We start from the raw sequence: 22,264 nt of genomic DNA on the forward strand, positions 1-22,264 counted from the left end.
AAACAAACAAAAAAAACAACACCAAAAGAACAACAAAGAGGAACAAAGCCAAAAATCAAACAAAAAAGCTCAGCATAATAAATAAAAACCTCTATAAAGAGCTGAAATTCCAGAACAGAAACTAGTCTTAATTTCTGATAAAAGTAAGGGAGTAATGATGAAGAGATTAACTACAGTGTCTAAGAAATGGAGTGTGACCAATTCAAATAACTGTGAGGGAAGCTTTACGTACTTGGGCACAGTGGTAGATGGAAGCTGGACATAAGCTAGCAATGTGCCCTCACAGTCCAGAAGGTCAACTGTATCCTGGGCTGCATCAAAAGAAGTGTGGCCAGCAGGTCAAGGGAGGATGATCCTGCCTCTCTACTCTCCACTGTGAGGCCTCACCTGGAGTACTGCATCCAGTTGATGGAGTCCTCAGTACAGGAGAGACATGGATCTGCTGGAGCACATCCAGAGGAGGGCCACAGAAATGATCCAAGGGAATGGAACACCTCTCCTATGAGGACAGACTGAGAGAGCGGCAGCTGTTCATCCTGGAGAAGTCTCCAGGGAGACCTGAGAGTGGCCTTTCAGGGGGACTGTAAGAAGGAAGGAGACAGACTATGTAGCAGGTTCTGTTGTGATAAGATAAGGGGAAGTGGTTTCAAACTAAAAAAGTTTTTAGTTATATCCAGTTTTAGACTGGATATAAGGAAGAACATTTTTACGATGAAGGTAGTGAAGCACTGGAACAGGTTGCCCAGAGAGGTGGTGCAAATCCTTGTTCTCCTGAACAGCTAGGAGTGAGGAGGAGGGGGGAAGGTGTTTTTTGTTTGCTTCTATTTTCTCAATGCCGTAGTCTGTTAATAATGGGCAATGAGTTGCATTAACCACCCTATGCTATGTCTGTTTTGTCAGATGCTGGTAATTGGTGAGTGATCTTCCTGTCTTCATCTCAACCCTTTAGCACTTCTTATTACATTTTCTTCCAATTTGAAGGGAAGAGTGAGAAAGTGGTGAGATGGAGTTCAGTTAGCCATCAGTGTGAAACCACCACACCACGTCTACAGCTGTCCTTGACTTTTCACATAGAAGAAATCTGGAATACTGTTCACCAATTCCTCAAAAATGTCTGCGTGATGAAACAGCCACCACAGTGGCATTGGTGTATCTTGAATATTCATAGTGCCTGTAATCCACGTGTTGCATTTGGGGAGACAGTAACAAGGGTTATTAGGACCTTCATGATAAAGATAGGAATCAGGGGATTTTGTGTGTGCAGAGGACCAGACAACATACTTATAGAGACACAGCCATACACAGTTATTGTTATATTGTGTATTTGTCATATTTAGACACATCAGTTCTTTCCCTCTTTCCATCCACTCCACATGCCAAGTCAGAATGTCAGCTTAAGACCATCAGTTTTACAGAAAAGCCCTCCAAAACAAAACAAAACAAAACAAAACAAACAAACAAAACAAAACAAAAGATAGCATCTAAGAGAAAAAAAAAAAAGTTCTGAGAAAGGGATGAATCATTGAGAAACAAATTGTTTTCTTTCTCTGTCTGTGTATGCATCTTAAGTATACTTAAATTTTCTGTGGGAGTTTATCCTTGCGTGGTTCCTCTTTTCTTTAGAAGCGCTTACAGTTGCTATCATTTTCTTTTAGGTGTCAGAAGTAAAGATAATAAATGAACATTAGCATCATATAAACTCTTGTTTTCTTAAAATATTGAGCCAAATGATTATGATTGCTATTTTTCTCAAACAGATACCACTCCCAGACCAAAGGAGTGGATAATTGTTAAATATATTTAATGGAACAATATTCCTCTAGTCTAATGAATCTTTCTGTGAGGATTGGGGTAAAGGGGATAAAAGGTAGATGTTGAAAACTGAAATGTCTTCATGAAGTTTGCTACATGAACTACTACTAATGCAAAGAATATTTAAATTTGTTTAAATAAAAAAAAATCAAGATACTGAGAAACTGAAATTATGAAGGCAGTTTGTACTGTATTGACGTGCTGTTAGTCTATTGAAAATGTTTTCACATGCATGACTAAACAGGAAGAGTACTCATGTTTTTAAGATTAGTCATGTGAAACTTCTTTCTATAATCATATATATATATAAATCTGTGTAATATCTAAGAATAAATGTTATTTAGGAGGAATTTTATTTACTTTTATTCACAGTCTTTTCATGTTACTCCATGTATACCAGTTTAGAGTTGAGAGATCTGCAATGCAGCATGCAAGTATTTAAGGTGCTGGTGGATTGCTTGGCATCATCAACTCCTGTTGACATCTTCTCACCTTCAGGAAACTGAGAACTGTAAAATGGGATATGTTCCCAGTATAGTTGAACAAATGCTCATTTGGTGAGCATCTCTGTAGGATCTACACAAATACGAATGGTCTCCTGAATGTGCTTACTTGTGGCTCTTGAACAGAATTTAAGCAACATTTGTGATTGTGGAGAATGAGTTTAAAAAAAGCAATAATGAGATAAAACAGGACTCCTGAATGGGGAGAGCATGTTAGGTAAGCTGATTACTTGAACTCTGTTCCTAAATCTGATTTAACCATTTTCACTTGATGAAATAAAGCTGATTTTTGCAGTGTTGGCTTTATTTTGATGAGGTTAATAATCTGGGATACAAAATGTTTCCAGTACCTGATCTCAGAATCCCAAGTGTTACCTCTTAATCTCAGTTGCCAAATTCCACATGGATTTTGCCCTTTCTATGTGTGTCAGTGACTGTGTTTGTGCATATGACACATACATGGTACAATCACTTGCAGATTACTTGAGTGAGGGCATACTCAAGACCATTGTTCAAAATGGTCTTTCATTCTAACATGATGAATTTAAAGACTTTTTTATTTAAGTCAGACAAAGTTCTGAGGAGATCTGATTTACTAATTTTGCAAAAAATGGATAAGGATCTGGTAAGACTTTAAGCTGTGAGCCAAACCAGTGCTCTAGTTGTTTATGTGGTTGCTGCTGTCTCTTTCATCTCAGTAAGTCTCTTGCAAATGAATCCTAACCTGCTTTCTCATTTATCTCTGTGGAAACAATGGTGAAGGCTGTGTCATAGAAATGTGCTATCAATGCACAGGTGTTTTGTCATGTTAAAAAGACTGTACATGTGGAGATAGGAGGAGGAAAAGAAAATCTTGCAATCTAACTTTAGTCTCTACACTTGGTCAAAGTAAAAGGCTAGGTCTGTCTAGGTGACCTATGACATCTGAGAAAGGTTGGTTTCCTCTGGAAGGTTATTCAGTATGGGGAGTGTAGTCTCCTTGATATAAACCGTACATTAATATCTAAACTCTGACCATATGGAGCACCTACAGTGTGTAATCAGAAGGACTTGCTTAACTCACTGAGCAGTAACTTGGTGAAAACTTATTAAGAAGAACCACAAGTTTTCATTTGACCAGAAACACTTCCTATGTATAGACATTAAAATTTGAGATGAGTGTTTGGGAATCTGATTAAAATTATAGGTACCGTAAAGAATAGTGAAATGATAAAGTAAGTGCTAAAACGTTGAGGACAGGTCATACCTATAAACAGTCCTGATCACTGTGGAAAAGATGGATGCACTCAAGCTATAGTAAGTTGAAGCTAGATGAGTTTAAATGCAGGGCCAGACATGATTAAACAACAGTAAAGAGCGTCCAATAAGGTGCTTTGGCGAATTGGGCTAAAGAAATCAGTTGGGTACAGTCATAGAATGGCCTGGGTTGAAAAGGACCATAATGATCATGTAGTTTCAACCCCCCTGCTATGTGCAGGGTCGCCAGTCACTAGACCAGGCTGCCCAGAGCCACATCCAGCCTGGCCCTGAATGCCTCCTGGGGTGGGGCATCCACAACCTCCTTGGGCAACCTGTTCCAGTGTGTCACCACCCTCTGTATGAAAAAATTTCCTCCTAATATCTAACCTAAACCTCCCCTGTCTTAGTTTAAAACTGTTCCCTTGTCAGTGAGGTAATACTGGTAACAGCAAAGCGATATTACCTCAATGCATGTTAGTAAAGAGGAATATTTAAACGATGTAATCAGTTTTGAGTTCTGAAGTTAAAACATTGATGATTCATAGAAGAAGTTTTAAGATAGGAGACAAAAGGAGCTTGCTGAGGAGCAGATGATTTGAACTAACCTGCATGTAACTCAAGAAGAAAAAATATTCTTTATAGATTAAAAGGTATTGTTATATTCAGGAGCTAGAAATGGTGCTGAACAAGTTCAAGGAGAAAAATTTTGTTTACCAGGTAGTATTATCTAAGATACAAAAGGTTCAGCAAGTGATGCTGAACAGTTCCACTTGCTGACTATCGTCAGCCAAATCTAGAATGTTTTTGTAGCTGAATGCTGTAGAGTACTAGTGATGTGGTAGCTGATCTACAGAAAGTTGATCTCTGCACCTGAGAATTTAGAGACTTAAGCAGAAAACATGAGAAAACAGAATTCACAGTTCAACATAAATGTATGGGTCTGAGTTTAAAATTTCTGGGAGATGTAAGGTATGCTGTGCAGCAGATAATGGCAAGTGTTAGAAATAAGTTGATATGTTCTTTTAAATCAAAGAATTACAACTCAGATTAGAAACCTGCATGGAAAAAATGTGCACCTTTTCATTTTAGAAAACATCTGACAGTGGCTGCTGAAAGAGGAGAGTGATTAGATGTGAAAGAAAAATAGAAGCTTTCTGAACAGAGCACACAGTGTTAGAGCTCCTTCACTGAATCTCCTTCACTGAATACAAGCATAGCTGTGTTGTAACAAGTGGATCATCACTTGCTTCCATAATCTCTTAAACTGGGATCATTATACATTTAGCAAAAGGGAAGTGTATCTGACTTCCTTCTACAGCTTAAAAATATCTCAATAAAAAGAGTCTCTCTTCACTACTGAGGATTTTTTTTTTCTTTAAGTGTTAAAGCAACAAGTTCTGAAAATTTCTGTTGGGGTTCATTTCTTTTCTGTTTTCATCACAGAACGTTTTCTACAGCAGCAGCAGAGAAGAATTGTTCCTCTTTAGACATTAACAGGAGTGTGCGCACTCTGCTTGACAGACAGGGTTGTCTGTGGTTTTCCTGTTGCAAGATGAAGGTTGAATTAGCTATAAAATATCAGTGTCTCACTTCTTGCATATTTTATAGAAAAAGTGGTAGGATATTAACTGAACCATGTCACTGAGGAAAGTGACAGCTGTAACTATTTTGTGGAAAGCCATGTTCTGTTAGCCCAGGAATGCTATTTTGGTTCAGATCCCTTGAGGGACTTTAATGGGAAGCAGAACCCAGGTTTGATTCTAATAGCTTTTTGTTTGACGTTGTTTCTGATCTGTTTAAGCCTGTCAAGGATGAGATAGTGGTAGGTATGAACAGAAGTGGGGCTCTAGGACACAGGGAGCTGCAGCACCACTTACAATGGCTTCTGTAGGGATGAAGTTTCTGCAGAGGTAAGAATGAAGTAAATATTTTTTCTACATTTCCTGTTTCGGATTTAAAAATACATTCCACCCAAAAGCATTTTTGATTCTTTTATTATGTTTAGAGTACTGTTAAATACTGGGAAATGTGTCACAAAGAACAAGATAGATGCATCAGATGTTCTTTCTTTGTTGATGTTATGAAACTTGTCAGGAATTAGGAAATCTGTGATGTACAAACAGGAGTAGGGAGACTGGTTTTTTTTTCAGTGTCACAGAATTATGTATATCCAGTCATTCACAAAAACATTGCCTCATTCATTTGGAAAACTTCACAGAAGTGAAAATACTGTGATTTAAAACTGATTGTTTCACTTTTTAGTTTCCTCCATCTTGACACTGAACATTATTGAAAGTTTCCAATCTTATTCATTCTGTCACTAGTGTTGGCTTTATTGATCAATTGTCTGTGGAAGTAAACAGTCACTTAAGGATTACAATGAAGTAGTTAGCTGATGTCACAAGATGCTAATTTATTTCTGGAATATGCTAAGTGACTTTAACTCACTCTCCAGCTATCAGCAAGAGCTCATCAAGCTGTCTGCAGATAGAAAATCCTGAGAACCCTGCCAGGTAGGGCCATAACACAGGGAAACTGCGTAAAGTATCAATGCAACCTGGAAAGAAATTAGTAAGATAATTACTTTCTAGTGATTTAATTTATATTCAGGAAAATTGGAACCATGAGGTACTGCCTTAATATACTGATGAAATGTCCGGATATGAAAGTATAGCTTTAACCACCTATTGTGTCATCTGAACCTGTCCAAGATTTAGTAAAATGCAAGGGGAGAAAAAACTAACACAGAAGCTGGAGAAGGAAACAGTTGAACACTAAGACAATAGGGAGAAGAATATATTTTGAAGATGCCCCTAAGCCAGGTTCTTACGGTACTGTACTTTCTGTGCCTATGTGTGCAATCCACTGTCTTTTCTGTCACTACTTCCTATATCAATGTCAGCAAAGAGAGAATCAGGTTCATTGTGTATATCCCAAGAAATTCCTGTCCTAACTCCTAAAACAGAGATCTGCAGTGACATGCAGGCCATGTTTACATGGACAGCTTTGGACAGCTGTGCTTCTGTTCCATCTGTGCTCTTAGACAGCTGGGTGCAAGCCAACAGCACGTGTTATTGCAGTGCTAATCCTGAAATAATAAACCAAGGTGGCATGGGTCTGTGCTTTTTGGACTGGATCTGGCTTATATCCAGCCAGTTTTGACCTCAAACGAACAAGTGATGGCATGTGCTAATACGGATATTCTTATACACTCACACAGGATTTTGTTCAGCTTTGCATTCCCAGGATGTACATATTTGATATTACCATTCGTTTCTTTCTATCTGGTGTAGAATTTAAGCAGAAAATTAGCTCTACAAAAAAGAAAACCACTAACACTGTGTTGACAATAACTCTAAGCTAATTTTAAACTTTTTATGCATTTTACTTGATGTTGAGTATGGTGCATTTTATCTCATCAGCGGCTCTTTATCATTCTCTTAGTGAAGGAAAGAGGAGGAGAAAGATCAATAAGCCCTTGGTTATCTTGAGTTGTCAATGAGCAGCGTGTTTCTAGCTCAGATTATTTCAGTAGATGTATTTTTTGAAGACGGCACTTGAATACATGCACATAAAGACTGCAGATTTTGTTTCTTTTTAAAAAGTTGTCTGTAGGTGATATTTCTTTAAGTGATAGGCTGATAGAATTGGTGATAAATAAGGAGGCAGTTTAATCAAGAGGCAGAACACAGCTGCTTGCTTTCATCTTCTCTGATGTGTGGATACAAAGTAATTTTTCTCAGCCAGCTCTGAACTGTGACCTACTGCGTGAAATTATGGCTTTCAGACTTGGGACTCTTCTGATCATCAGGAGCTGTCACTACTGAGCTTTGCTGATAATCTTTCGGTGTTCAAAAGGAGTGAAACTAAAAAATAAGCAGGTAACCAAATAACCAGTTCAGTAGGCGAGTTGGTTTACAATCTACATATTTCTCTATAACTGGTAAAGCAGCAGTCCCAGGAGCAGCAAGATAGAAGGAAACTTTCAGGGTATTTATTGGCCTCCATTCCCACAGAGAAGGAAAATGTTGGTGAGAACAGCAAGATGATGCAGTGCTGTGTTGCAGGGAGTCATGGCACTAGGCGAGGGGGTGATTCAGGGCTGAGGAGGATGCGAGTTGCAGCGGATACTGTGTTGGTGCAGATTACCCGGCTATACGAGCCAGTGGCACTGAGGCTCAATATGAGCCACAGACTAATAGCCAATACTGGGAAAGAACTGTCCCTCCAAGCCTTGTTGCAAGATGAAGCTCAAGTACGCTGGGAACAATTTGGAACATGAAGTTTTAGTTTGCAGTTTTTAGGGAAACAAACTGTGGAACACAGTAAGTAGCTCTGTGAGTTTTATCTGGCATCAGTTCAAGATAGTTGGTAGGCTTGAAGTGCTTGGTGGCCAGCAAATAGCCCTGCTAAGTTAGAATTTTTTTTTACTTTTATTTTTTAAAGTAATGTCATATTTCTTAAATTATTTGACATACGCTATTCTCAAGAGTGGTTTTTAATGCACTATTTATGCAGAGGGTATCTGGTAGAACTGGAACAATCCTAGCATTTTATAAGTATAGAGCTTGCAGGCAGTATGACAAGGAGCGAATGGTAGGGCTGTTGGCTAACCAACCAGCAAATCTTTGAATTGCTCTTTCAGAACTAGTATAAGTCCCCCTACTAATAAACTGAATAAAATTTTCACTTTTGCCTTACAGTAAGCAATACCTAAGCAGAATTATTTCTAAACAGATGCTAATAAACTTGAGATGATCAGAAAAGGTTGAATAGCATGGTGAAAGGTTAGGCCAGTCTTATAAATGAATACAGATTAAAGGGATTTAGGTATTTTAATTTAGAGAGAATAACAAAGTGTGAGGTCATAGAAACAGTTCAAAACCATGAAGGTTTCAAATGAGACTCCTTGTTCTAAGCTTATAATAAAAGAACTAGTGAACATTTAGTGAAACTGTGTTGCACTAAATTTACTGTAGATACTTTTGAAAAAGGCTTGCCTTTGAATGAAATAGCTAATGTGAAATTTATTTCCTAAAGGAAATTTAGTCAAAGAAATTTAATAGAATTTCAATAGAATTGGAATTGGTCTGTGAAGAACTACAGCAAAGGCAATTAAACCAAGACTAGATGAGTAGTTAAACAGAACTAGGTGTCAGGGCAAGGTAAATGCTCTTTCTGCCTTCTGAATTCTAATGGTTATGCATAAGAAAAAGTAATCTCCAATAAAATCAAATGATTGCTCACACTCAGTGTCTTCCTTTCTTCTGAAATAGAATACATGTTCTCAGGTGTGGGTAGAATTGTTAATGAGACACTTGGTGCTTTCTTTCTCTCCTTTTCTGTAGTAAAATGTGAAAATACACAGTTATAGTCTTGGAATTTCATATTTTTCCAGTGTTAACTAGACTAGAGATTTCATTCCACAGGTAAGAAAGGTCAATTAGACTGTACAGAGGTTCAAGACATCCTAATATGATCATCCTTAGTACTAGTCTCCTGATAGGCAGAGACCTGCATTTGGTTGCCAATACTAAATACAAATTTTATTTTTCTGAAATATGCAAAATGCATGACCTAGGCAGTTTTTTATTCCCTACAGATATAGAACTGTTGATGATGTATATTTTGAACAAAGTTGGTTTTGTGCAAGTGAATATACCAAGACATCATCAGAACTAGGATCATTCTAAAAACCCAAAGAAAGTGTATTTCCAGGTGTTGAAAAATTTTGAGTAATGATAGAGTTATTAGCAGCAGAGACAAAACTTAAAAGGAAGGTCTCTACTAACTCCAAATTAGTATTTCAAAATTCATAAGAAAATCAGTTTTTTTGGGAAAAAATAAAACTATTCTGAGTTCCTATGTTTTGGTTTGAATTATGCTGCATTTGAGAAAGCTAATAAAGTAAATTGACAAATAATAGTATTCTAGCCTCATCTCTGCAATATTGATCAAGTAACTCATTTTTTTATAAGATTAACTATATATATAAGAATTAATGTAGTCAGAAGTAAAGATGCAAATGCAGATCTTTTATAGGTTAGGTTAGAATCCTACTCACTTGATCTTGCTATTTTGCAGTAATTTTCCCCAAATTACAAATTATTTCAGAAATGCAAATTCAAGGATATGATTAACGTTTATGATGCACGCCTTGTACTATAAAAGAAGTAGCCTTTATAAATTTCGCCTACCTTTGGCTAGAATATTTAGCAATTTCTCTGACCTTACTTTCTTCAGTAATTGAGAGTGATCAATAACATGTAGGTTAGAGTCACTGTGGAAACAAACCCTAATATCAGATGTTGCTATGGAACCCCAATCAGCCCAATATTCAGATGAAGAAGCACTTTGAGCTAAACTACTGTTCACATTTCTAACACATTTTACATTTGTATCAGCGGACAAAAGACTCATCCAGACACAAGCAATTTATTTAAGTGTTGAGTCCAATATGCCCATTAAAGCTTAGTTTGTATGCAGACATTGAACGTGAGTCTTTTGGGACTTCAGGATTGTTGAAGGCATCTGCTTGTCATTTGTGCCCTGAAAATGGTAAGTGTGTATCATACGGCTATATTTATACTAGGTATTTTTCTTTAGTTCTACAACTGAGCAATTTGGATAATCTTTTTCTTGCCTTTTCTTGCTTTTTTTTTTTCCCCTTAGTTTGTGTAGAAGCACAGTCAAAGAGGATGTTTCATTGATTTTATTTGTCTTTGATGTTTCAGTACTATCCTTCTTTTTAAGAAAACCTCGCTGTTAGTACTTTGAATTGTAGTACAAAAGCATCAACACAGCTGTGTTTGGCAGAAGCTTTCACAATGGAAGGAGGAAGATTTTTTTTTTCCTTCAAAGTAAATTAATTTTGAAATCTGTATGAAAATTTTTAGTAATTGTGACTTTTGAATTTTGAGTGTGATTATTCCCTGCTGTTATTCTTTAGAATTTATAAGATTAATTGAAAATTCATTTTTTAAAACTTTACTTGAAGGGGACACAAACCCACATTCATTAGCTACATTATTTCTGACACTAAAGCACAGTAGGAGCTAGAAGGAGACTGGGCAGATATTTCCTGTTTTCTGTCATCACTTGAGAATATCTGAAAGCTGTTTTCAGAGAGGACAGAAGTACTACAAGACCCAGGCTAACACTCTAGCTCACCCTAAGGCATCCCAATTAACAAAAGTTACTGTCCCCATTATGAAAGTCATTGCCAATGAGTATCATTGGACTTAGATGTGTTCACTGGGAGGCATCCTGATTAAGTAGAGCTCCTGAGTGTGTATCCTAATTAAATAGTGCATCTAATAATAGACATTGTAACAGGTCACTGGCTGGATGACAGGATATTCCCTCTGAGCAGGAACCTTGAAATTTGGTTTATTCCTTTATTGTGAGCTGTTGAGAACAGAAAACAAGATCATCCTATATAAGGAATTTTAAATTTCTCTGAAAACATTCAAATTATTTTATTTGGCTTACTGCATTCACATAACTTTATAGTGTAATTAGAAGGAAGCTTCCAAATTAGAGATTAACCACAACATATATTGGTGATAGCAATTGGATTTCAATCAAGCAAATTTCCAAAAATTGTTGAATTAACAATAAAAATACGGTAGTAAGTGTATAGAAAGGATAGCCTTTACTGAAACTACATTATGGCACGTGACGAGTATATTACATATGTCAGGTAATAAATTCTTGCTTTTGTATATCTATAGGACTACAAAATAAAGTTTATTTGTGGGAAAATTGACCATGCAGAAATTGATCATTCAGTGCAAGGGCAGTCTGTATGTTCTGCAACTTTGACGAGATGTCAAAATTGTGTTACTGCCAGCTCATGAGCAGTGAGGGAGAGTACTGTTCAGATGATGACAGGAAGGTCATCAGGAGCATCCTCAGCTTTGTTGGGTCAAGGAAAGTTTTTCAGGGGGATGGTGTGGGCTGGGGGCTGTACAAAATTCCCTATCCCTTCCTATGCCACTGAACAGTCTGAAGTCAAACCTGACATCAGACAGCTGTCAATGGGTGGATAATAGGTGGGGTCTTATAAGTCAGAGACATGTGATCTTTTTTGATAATCTTATAAGGAAAAAATCTTGGTAGATCCAACCAAAGCTCAGTCTAATGGGGTGGGAAGTAGAAGTGGGGAAGTTTCTTAGTAGTTCCAAAGCTAACACTCTGGTAGTTGCTTGAAAATAAACAAGTGGGAAGAGGGCAGATAGAATAATGGGAAATCTGGGTTGGAAGGGACCTCAGAGATCACCAGTCCAACATTTTTTGTGATAAAAGCAGGGCGTAGGCACAATCATCTTAACACTTTGGCTAGCTGGACTCTAAGAGTCTAAAATGTGGGAGAATTCACCACAAAAGTTGTAGAAGTTGTAAGAACATTTCAAGGGCAGAGCAGTAATAGAAAAAAAAAGTTGTTAAAAAGGATGTAAGAAGTGGTTAAATATTGAAATGTAGAAGTGGTGATTTGAAGTAAAAATAAAAAAACAACGAAGAAGTACAACAAAACTATATGGTCGTCAGTCCTATTTTTACATAGATATTTCAAATTTATTTTGTTTAAAAAAAGGTCTTTTAACAGATCAAGGAACAAGGTTTCAGAGCAATACTTAAGATATATGATAAAAAGAAGTCCCAAGCTGTAATGTATTGAATAAACAGCTGTGAAGGGAAGATTGAGATGTAATAGTAAAGAGGAGAAGAACATTTAGTGTGTAGTGTACAGTGTCAGTAGTACACAAAGCAGAATTTTCTGTAGTAACATCTTTTATTTTTACTGTTTTGTCTTCCTTTGTACTTTCCTTCTGAAGATCCCACTTTTATGTGGATTTATGGGTCTGTTTAAAGAATTTTCCCCTTAAATACTGATATCAAACATTCTGGCCCTTAGGAATTCAAGTGTGTGTTACCATTTTGTAAACTGAAGGAGCATAATTACATTTAGAGTTCTTGGTGATTAGAGTAAAAAAAAAAAAACAACAACAAAAAATCCAAATTCAGAAACTAAGTTATAAAAATAATTTGTTTTCAGCCATTGTGTATACTTGTTTCTATCTCTCTTTTGCCCCAGCCTCTCCCATACTTGGGTGGTCAGGGAGATTAAGAAGAAACAGTATTTTGTAAGCATGAAAATTGGCAAATCTTGCCCTCATGCTTGCATGTACAACTTTAAATATAAACATTTCACGTTTTTCACGTTCCTTGTAACATATATATGAGAGCAAATAATTATGTTTACATAAACACGGGGGAGGAAAAAATGCTCTTGTAGAGATAGTATGTATGACGTGCCTTTGTGTGTCTAACATGAGATCACTATGTCTTCTGTTCCTCTTATGCAACTATTTCATACTTATTTTCTTCATATTATATTTTCTGACATTGTGTACTATATTACTGCTAGAAATATTGTTGGACTACTCAATATAATACCTGTGGTTCCTCTCTCTGTAATTCTAGACAGTTGAAATAACCACACCTGTTGAGCCACTAGGGAATTTGTAGTAATTAGCCTGAACCCAATCCATACTTATTTATTTTATTAATAAAATTGAAAGTAGCTACAGTACTTTTTAAAGACAAATTCAGATGCAGAATGTGGTCTGATTCAAGATTTTGTTTTGGATTGGGTTCAAATTCTAATGTCTTCCAGGGCTCAGATTCTATGCTTTGCAGTGGTTTAGTAGAAACATTTAATCTGTATTGATTACAGTTGCATCTGAAAGCCCTTATTCTTCCCACCTGATTTTATATACCCTTACGCTATCTCTGTATGAGTGAGAAAGATACTTGTTCAGATTTTAAATGGTTTGAGATGCTTGTGAATAAAGCCTGTTATTTTTGTACTGTTGATGAAGAGGAAAGATTGATAAGGGGCTTAATGTAGGCATCCAATTTGTTACATACTTTAAGCTAGACCAAATGGTCTTTGTCCCTGCCTAAACAAATGAGCATTTAGTCTGAATGATCTAAAGGAGTAAAAGAGAAGTAAAGAAATAAAGATTGAAGTAAAGGAATATCTGACTGGCAAAGATTTACACATTTTATTGTGAGCATGAGCAAGCAAATTGCCCAACATTTGGTAAAATATGCCATAAATGTAATGGAAAATCATTTTTCAGAGTTATGTTAGTTACAGAGTTGTGCTAAGAATGTCTCTGTGGTATTTGAAATGCTGGTAGTTAGACTAATTGATCATTCTCTTCCCTTACTATCAAGTCTCATTCCTATCAATTAATTGAGCTATACACATTCAGCTCTTTCAGGAAATAAAATTTTTGTGCTGCTGCTACTGTTCCTTCCTTCATAGGTATCTTGAATGTAGCAAGAAAGCTATTGTGTTTTAGTTTTTTCCTTTCCATTTCACTTTTTCCTTTTCCGTTACTCTTTTGTGGGGTAAATCAAAGAAAAATATTATTACATCCAAGACGTTATCTGACATAAAAAGGGAGTTTCTTCATTGTACTGATATTCTCATAGAATCATAGAATGGCATGGGTTGAAATTGCCAACCACTAGACCAGGCTGCCCATGGATTATATACTACATGAGATGGGCTTGATCTTCTACTGAGAACTACAGTCTTCATGAAAATGAATAAAAAAAAAGAAAATACAATTGAGGAGGCATATGTTAAATCCTAATATTATTTTCCAGAAACAAAAGTCTGTGGGTATAATGAGCAATAAGGCTGAGACTATTCAAAGGATAGGATACAGTATAAATTCTGCTGCCCTTTTAGCCTGCAAAGATCAGCAGAAAATTTTCTTGTGTGCACTTTTCTTTTTTCCCTAATAGGAAAAAAAATTGCACTTAGCGATGAACACACTGCAGTTCATGACGTGATGAGGTATTCCCTGGAATACTCTTAAATTAAGTGCTACTGGTTTGAGAATCAACAGAACATCTTTACTAGAGTATCTGAAGTAGCCAAATTAAATTTTAATCTTTGATCAACCCGTCTTTAATCTGATAATTTCTGTAATTGAAAATCTAACATTTAATTATAGAGGCTTACATTAAAGTATTGAATACCAAAGGGTTCTACTGATCTTTTCTTGGCAGTTTCTTTTGCAGCTGTCATCAGAGAACTTTTGTTAGCTTCGCTGATTCCATAAAGCAGGCAATTTGTCCATGATTCTTTATGCATAAAAATTGCTGCTTTTTTTTTTTTTTTTTAACTTCTTAGTATTGTATTTAGTCATTGTAACCTGAAAATAGAGCTAGAGTACAATAATGACTGTTTTATATGACAGAGGTTTGGAGTAAATAAAAGAAATTACTTTTTACCAAAGAATTCTTAGTAAGTTTCATAAAGTAATAAAAGAAAAAAGGAAAAGGGAAGTGGGATGTGATGACTATATTTGTAGTTGGATGTCTGTTTATATCTGTTTAGAGAAAAATGTTGCAAGACTGGGCTACTGTTAAACCTCAAGAAATGTCATGCTAAGTTTCATTTCACCCAGTGGAAAAAAGGGCATAATCATCTTTCCTTGCTCCTTAGCGGCCTAAACACTTCTTTCAACTCTTGCTGGACCACCTACTTGTGTTTTCTCATTTCGTTCATCCCCTCAGGTTATCTGTCCAGTGTTGTCCTCTAATTGTAATGAACTCAGATTGTGCTGAGCTACTGCAAATAATGTGAACAGCAGTTTACCTTTGCCTCACTGCTACTATGAGGATAATACAAGAGCTTGGATTGTGTGTTTGAATTGGGTTATGATTGTTGTGCCATTGTAGAAACAGCTGCACTGACAGATCAGACAATGCAGTGAACATGCAAGCGTTGCTTGTGGGCATGTGTGCGGGTGGTGAGGTCCTCTGCTGGAGCTTAGTCTGTGCTGTCACTGCTGTGTTGCATCTGGCTCCCTGGGACATGAGATTTCCAGACACAGAGATTTCTTCGGGCTACTTGCCTCCTCCTGGACATGTGTATGCTTTCAAGGTTCTTCTCCTAGTACATCTTAGATGTTTCTGGCATCAAAATGTGTAGCAAAAGATATGGAAATAATCAATGGATAGAAGAGAGATGTCTAAGTCACTTCATATAAGTCAGTTCTGCTTTCATGAATATCTTAATGAGGTCTTGCTATTATGAATAGCAATGATACTAAGGAGTGTTGCATTGGGAAATGTTTCTGGTGGGATGTTCTTTACATTTACTTCTTTTCACCAGAGGTGTGTTGTTTTTATGTGTTTCTAAAACCCACCCAGAAAAGAGCTGTAGAAGGCAAATTCCTTGTCAGTTGTACTGTGGTTATATCTAATGTTATTTTTTTCCCTTCCTTCTCTGACTCTCTACTTTAAAAGTATAAGCTCCCTGGGGGCATGCATTCTGCTAATAGGTGTTGAAAGAATGAAATGGGCTCTAGAGATGAGCTCAGATAATAATTTTAATTTAGTGTAGTAAACTTTTTTTGGTCCAAGCGTTGAAGTTTTCTGTCTCTCCTGCACGTTCTAGGTTAATATGGATATAAAACACTACAAGGAGTTATTTTGTCCATCTCCCTCAGGATAAGATTGACAAGACCTATAACACTTCAAGGTGGATTTTTGTTTCTACTCTTAGATATCTCCAGTAACAGAAATGTTGCAGCACCCCCAAGCACCCGGTTTGAATGTTTTAGCTGCCCTGGTTGTGTGAATGCTTTTCCTGTTTCTAACCTGAGTCTTTCTTGCTGCAGTGTAATCACATTACTTTGTGTCCTTTATACCATGGGTGCAAAGAACATACCTATCTTTTATGTAAGGTATTTTATTTAATACTGCGTTTCCCTTGTTACTTATTTTTGTGAATTGACAGATAGGTGTAATCTTTTTAAGTATGACTAATTTGACTGGAGGATTACTGTTATAAATGCGTGAGAAGGAAAGAATGTAGGCAAGGTATCTGCTAAAACCGGGGGATGTACATGGCCATTTAATGATAAGAAATACCAGTGGAAACCTGAGATACTGCTGACTACCAGAAGTCTGCATGATAACAAATATTCAGAGAGTATTTCTCACTGGATCAAAATGATTTCTTGGGAAAAGGGTAGGATTGGTACAGAGGGATATCTGTCAAGGATCAGCAAATTTAGACATTTTGTTTCTGTGGTTTCTATAAAAGTATAATATCTGGATCCAGTAAATAGCTAATCTTAAGAAAACAAGATGTTTATGAGCTCCTCTCTTGTTAATAGGCAAACATATCTGTACTTGTTTAGGGTATTTTCAAACGTGTGTGTATTTAAAAAAAATAATCTAATGTTCCCCTCATCAAAAGACTTGATTATTATTGAGATGTTGCTAAAAAGATAAACTGTGCTTCCCCCATCCCTATTCTTTCCTTGTATAATCCTAGTGGCAAAAGTATTTTTACCAAAATCTACAGAAAAACCTCATCATCTGTGAAGTGATTGTAGTTGATATTTTTGGCATTGATGATCATAGAATTGTAAACAGATTTAGGTTGGAACCAATCCCCTGCCATGGGCAGGCTGCCACCCACCAGCTCAGGCTGCCCAGGGCCCATCCAACCTGTCCTTGAACACCTCCAGGGATGGGGCACCCACAGCTTCTCTGGGCAGCTGTGCCAGTGCCTCACCCCCCTCTGAGTAAATAATTTCTTCCTATGATGTAACCTATGTTTTATAGTTTAAAACCATGTGTAAACTGTGGTGCACCAAGAAGAAAACACTACAATAGTGATTTTAAAAGCTCCAGGAACAGGATTTCCCTGCACTGCTCCTCAGTTGTTCATAGCACCTAGATATTCGAGGCAGTCAATTAAGCTCTGACGGTGTTTGGAAGGATGGTTTAAGAAGTAGTGATGTTAGCACAGAGCAGATTAAATGTGGATTCTAGGAGATGCGTTCATGTGCAACCATGGTGCTGAAAAGTACTTGGTAATCTTCACTGCTTCTCAACACAACTTAGCATGCACAGTGAACCTTCTTTTACCTGTAAGCATAAAGTAACTATCTTATTTTCAAGTCTGGGGAAGAGAGTTTTTTTGCCTCTTGTACTCCGGATGTTAGATTATCAGGTTTCACCATGAATCTCACAGAAGTGTTTGAAGAAAAAGAATAATAAATGGTGGACTTGTAACATTAGCAAAACTCCTTTTTTGAGAGGGAATTCTGCAGCCCTTCTGCTCTGCAGAGCTGTTGTGAATCTGAAAGGTTGTTCATTAAGGAACATCGGTCCCTTTCTATGTCATGGATTTGTGAGTCTGCAGACTGCTGAAATTTTTTAGCTCTACCATGCAGTTTCACAGTAGTTTTCCTGGGAAAGGCTGAAAATAGTTTGTGAAAGTATTTCTTGCACTATTTCTGGATTTTCTGCTGATGTGATATACTGCTTTGATGTCCCTTGCTACTTAACGACATAATGTCATCTGCAATGACTTCACAGTACAGAGAAAATATGGAAGTTTGCAATTGTTTGCCTGCTGTGCATGTTGATGGAAAGTTTGCACTGGAGTAACTCATACTGTTTGTCATGGCTCCCATTAATCTGAGATGCACTCTGCAGCTGCGTTGGCAACACTTCAAACAAAGGAGACTCAGACCTCTGTAATTTCAAATGAAATTTCAACTGAATTTCTGCTAATAATATAACACTGAAAGTGGTATAACCTTCATTAGCACATTTTCAGCATGCGTTTTATGGAGGAAAAAAATAAATAAAATATCTGGAGCTAATTTGCAAAAATGTCACTGATTATGATACCTATGTGGGTGCTCTCACCTTGGGAAAGGTGATAAAGCCAGTATCTATTAGCAATGTGGGAATATTTCTGCTATGCAGCTCTGTTTTAATAGAGTGCTGACAAATGTATTCAACATATTTTCATGCTGTCCTATATTTAGTGATTCTCTGTAGTATTTGCAGCCAGTAGCTGTATGCCTTTAGATATGCTATGCAGAAAAGAAAGGAAAATATGAAGGTAGGGAAGAAAACATTCTTTTAAAATAGATTTTTTTTTGGTGGAACAAAGACATTCTTGTGCTGGTAAGTGGAGCAAATAAAAGTGATGTGATACACAACGAGTGTTTTCTTCTCTCTTGCGCATTTGCCTTTTAAATTAAAATAAGTTAACAACTAAGTACTATTTAAAGCTCTTCTGCACATGCCACAGGGCTTTCAGTGTCCTGTCATGATGAATCAGCACGTATTGAAACATTGCTATGTCTGGCAGATTTTGCTGTTTTGCAATAGTGTTGATTCAGCAAATATGAGATCGGGAGTCAGACAGCAGGGTACCATTAAAACATGAACCAAATCGTTTCTGAGGCTCCTTGTTACCTTAATGACATGAGCAGCTGGCAGAATGGATTTGCATTCATAGTATGAGGGGTAAGTAACCACTCAGTCTTTCACTCAGTCCCATTTTGCACATTCATAGGCTTCATGGCATTTGACTGTTTGTGCAAAATATGTCCTCAAAATAAGGAGTGAAGCTCTAATTATTAAAAGAATCAATACTTTTTTTAGTGGATTAGGAATAGAGATGTGACAGCTCTTAAGGAATGACAAAACTGATGTTGGCTTTGCTCAGACCTCTTGTTTTGTAAAAATCAATGGTGCTAAAAGAACAGATGAGTAAAAATTTGAGATATACAGAGATGCTATTCCAGCAGTCTTAATTAGTGTAATCTCACAGCAAAGAACCTGCTCCTAACAGTTTCTTGTAGATGAGTAGATAAACTGTGGCCTTACGGTGCAGAAACTTGAGTATGTATGTTAAAATAGGATAATTTCTGAGCTCAATATCTGGCACTTTAATTGATATCCTCATTATATGACATATGTATAGCAGGACCAAAGTTTATCTGTCTTTGGCAGTACTCTCATAAAATGATTTAGTTTAATTACCATCATCTGTGTAATCAGTGGGAGTTTTATGTAAATAAGGGAGAGAGAGAGATGGGTATGTAGCACTGAGAAAAAATGTAGTTTTTGATGAATGACGGGTTTAGACTTGAATTACTATGTTTGCATTCCTTGTGCGTTTGCTTTCAGAAGTGCTACATTGGGTTGTGTGAGCATCCATATGGGGACTTCAGGCCAGTCACCAGAATTAATATCGTGATCAGAGTAAAAGTAAATGTGTGTTGGGTACATAAGCCTATAATGAGGCCTATAAATTACATGATGGAGCACTCTGAGAACAAAATTGGAGGTGACTTTATATCTTCCTTGCATGAATAGTGTCATGGCCTCCTATCTTCCTTGACTTTGAAATAACTTGTTAAGCAAGACAGAGACTTTGCTTTTTCCTGTTCCACTGCACAGATGTTCGAAGGAGCACACAGTGATCTCCTGTTAAAAATTACACGTGCTTTGAGAACTCTTCAAAACCAGACCAAAGCTAATAAATAAACATGGCCACTCCCAATCACCCACTTCCATTTCAATCATGCGTAGAAAGAAGCAGATGCATACAGCTACTGTATTTATCATGTCTTATTATAATTGCAGCAAGAAATTGTCCTTGCTGGAAATTTCTGAGGAATCAGAAGTGTGTGTTTGTTTAGCTCACATATTTATTTCAAAACAATTTGGGTTTGAAGAAAAAACAAAAATGAATGTAATGGATTTATGCCTAGTCTCCAGTTAGACTTCATCGGCTCTAACGTTTAGGTTTTTGAATCTGTGATTCTGGGGAGGATTCAGAAGCTGGACTGCCTTCCTGTTAGGATTGAGTGCTTCCTGAGAAAATGGGATCCGAGAAAATGTTATTTCACCAGTGCTATTAGCAGTAAAAAAGATGGGAACATAAGTTTCAGTGAGCAGATGCTCTGTCTGCTCACAGTAGGCAAATATCAGCTTCAAACCCAAATTTAGATAAGGAATCTAAATTTCTTGATAACCAGACATATTGTGTTTATCTGTCTAGTCCTAGCTTCTGTCATTACTGTAAGTATTTCAGATAAAAAGAAGCATGTGCTTTCCATGTAAATAAGAGATTAATGGCAGGTTTTCACCATCGAAGCTGTTCTTCAGTTTGTAATAGCAGTCAAAGGGCTCCCGCAATTTAACTTCTTAATATAGCTTTTCCTCTCCCTCTTGTTCTTCTATTTCCTCCCTTTAGAAATTCAGCACAAGTGTCTATGACTTGTACTCAGCTAAGTGCTCTTCTCCAGATACACTTACAGAGAATGCAGTTTTTCTAGAGAAAATTAGTCTCAGCATATGGTTAGAATGTAAGAGTTCTCTCCCATCATGTTTAGCAGTCTTCCTGTTTTTGTTTTTTTTTGGGGGGGCATTAAATCCAAGTAATAGTTTCATACTGAGGAAGTTTTATTTTCTCATTCCTCAGTCTCCATCACAAATAATTCTATACTAATGCACTTTATTCTTGAGTTAAAAGATAATGTGAATTGTACAGGGTTTGGATAGTAATTATACTGGGTTTTCATTCATAAATGCTTAACTCATGGGAGGTTCAGATGAATCAATGAAACCTAATTTTCCAGAGCTATTCCATTGTTAGCTCTTGCTCTTTGTCCTGTTAGTAATAAAAGCAGCGCTTTGTTCCTAAATTGAAGCATATTAGCAGATTTGCGTGGTGGAAGTTGCTGTTTTGCTGAATTGCCTATGATATTTTGAATTCTTTTGCATGAAGTCTAGTCTTGAATGCAATCTGTTCTCAGAGAAATATACATTAAAAATTGCCTTTATTTTCTCAAAATGGGAAGACATTAACAGGTATGGAGTCTGTATGCTGTATTGCCAGTTCACATGGCAACCATTTAAAATAAGAAAACAACAACAAAACAGAACAACAACAAAAAACCCACACCCAAATAACCAAGAATACAGAATCACAATATAAAAGGAAGGGACAAAAAAGAAAGAAGGTTGCCATCTATCTTTAAGGATTCTCTATCCTTCTATGCCTCCTTATTCTGTTACTTTTTAGTAAAGCAGTTATTGTGGAAATGTTTCTGAGTGTAGAAATATTTTTGTATTTGCAAGAGCAGTGGTGAATATAATCTCTTCTTGTAACCAGAGAAATACTCAGTTTGGAGAAGTTCGGAAAATAATAAAGATTAAAGTAATTTTACAAGGCTGCCTCAGTTTTCTCAATGGGTTTATTAATAGTGAAAGTCTATACTGTAATCGCAGCAGAGCAATGCCTCATCATTTAAAGGGCAGGAGTAGAACAGTGAGATGAAATGTAGAAAATTGACTAAGCTGTAATTCAACAAACTTAAAATTTGAAATCTACGATGAACAAGTTAGCAGGAAAATCCTTTGGGTTTTATTCATGTGTCAGTAAGGTTGGTGGTATGGTAGTATGAATAAATTGTTTAGAAAATTTTCAAACTTTGTATTTTAGCTGCAAGCATTTTTCCCTGCTGGCAGGAGCTAAAATTAGAGTAGATACATTTATATTGTTATATAAATGCACATTTTGCAACAACTGCAGATGCTGACTGTCCTTGCAGCAGCTCAAAGAGACATCAGTAGGTACATGTGATGGTTACGGGAACTTGCATATCATACATGGATAGCAATCAAGATTGTGGATTTATTATGTAATTATGAAAGTTGATCTATTGTGAATACTTCTTGGTAAATGTTTACCCACATTTATTGACAAAGTTTCCTACATATACTCTGTAGCCTGGGCACCATACTTAAAATTTAATGACTGCTTTCATCAAGAATGAATATTTATTGCCCATATG

The 22,264-nt window shown here is 36.7% G+C and overlaps 1 protein-coding gene across 5 annotated transcripts in view; it reads left to right on the top strand.

The window, feature by feature from the left end:
• GRM8 (glutamate metabotropic receptor 8) overlaps nt 1-22,264 on the top strand; it is a 324,211-nt gene that overhangs the window by 100,489 nt on the left and 201,458 nt on the right. The window contains exon 1 of one of the 5 annotated variants that reach the window (XM_040652898.2): nt 891-5,464. The exons of the other annotated variants lie outside the window; for them this stretch is intronic. The gene's annotated coding sequence lies outside the window, so the exon portion shown is untranslated. Of the gene's footprint in view, nt 1-890; nt 5,465-22,264 lie in introns of those variants that run through there. 5 annotated transcript variants of the gene reach the window in all.

This window comes from Gallus gallus, chromosome 1, assembly GCF_016699485.2.
Source record: "Gallus gallus isolate bGalGal1 chromosome 1, bGalGal1.mat.broiler.GRCg7b, whole genome shotgun sequence".
In the NCBI taxonomy this organism is placed as follows: Eukaryota; Metazoa; Chordata; class Aves; order Galliformes; family Phasianidae; genus Gallus; species Gallus gallus.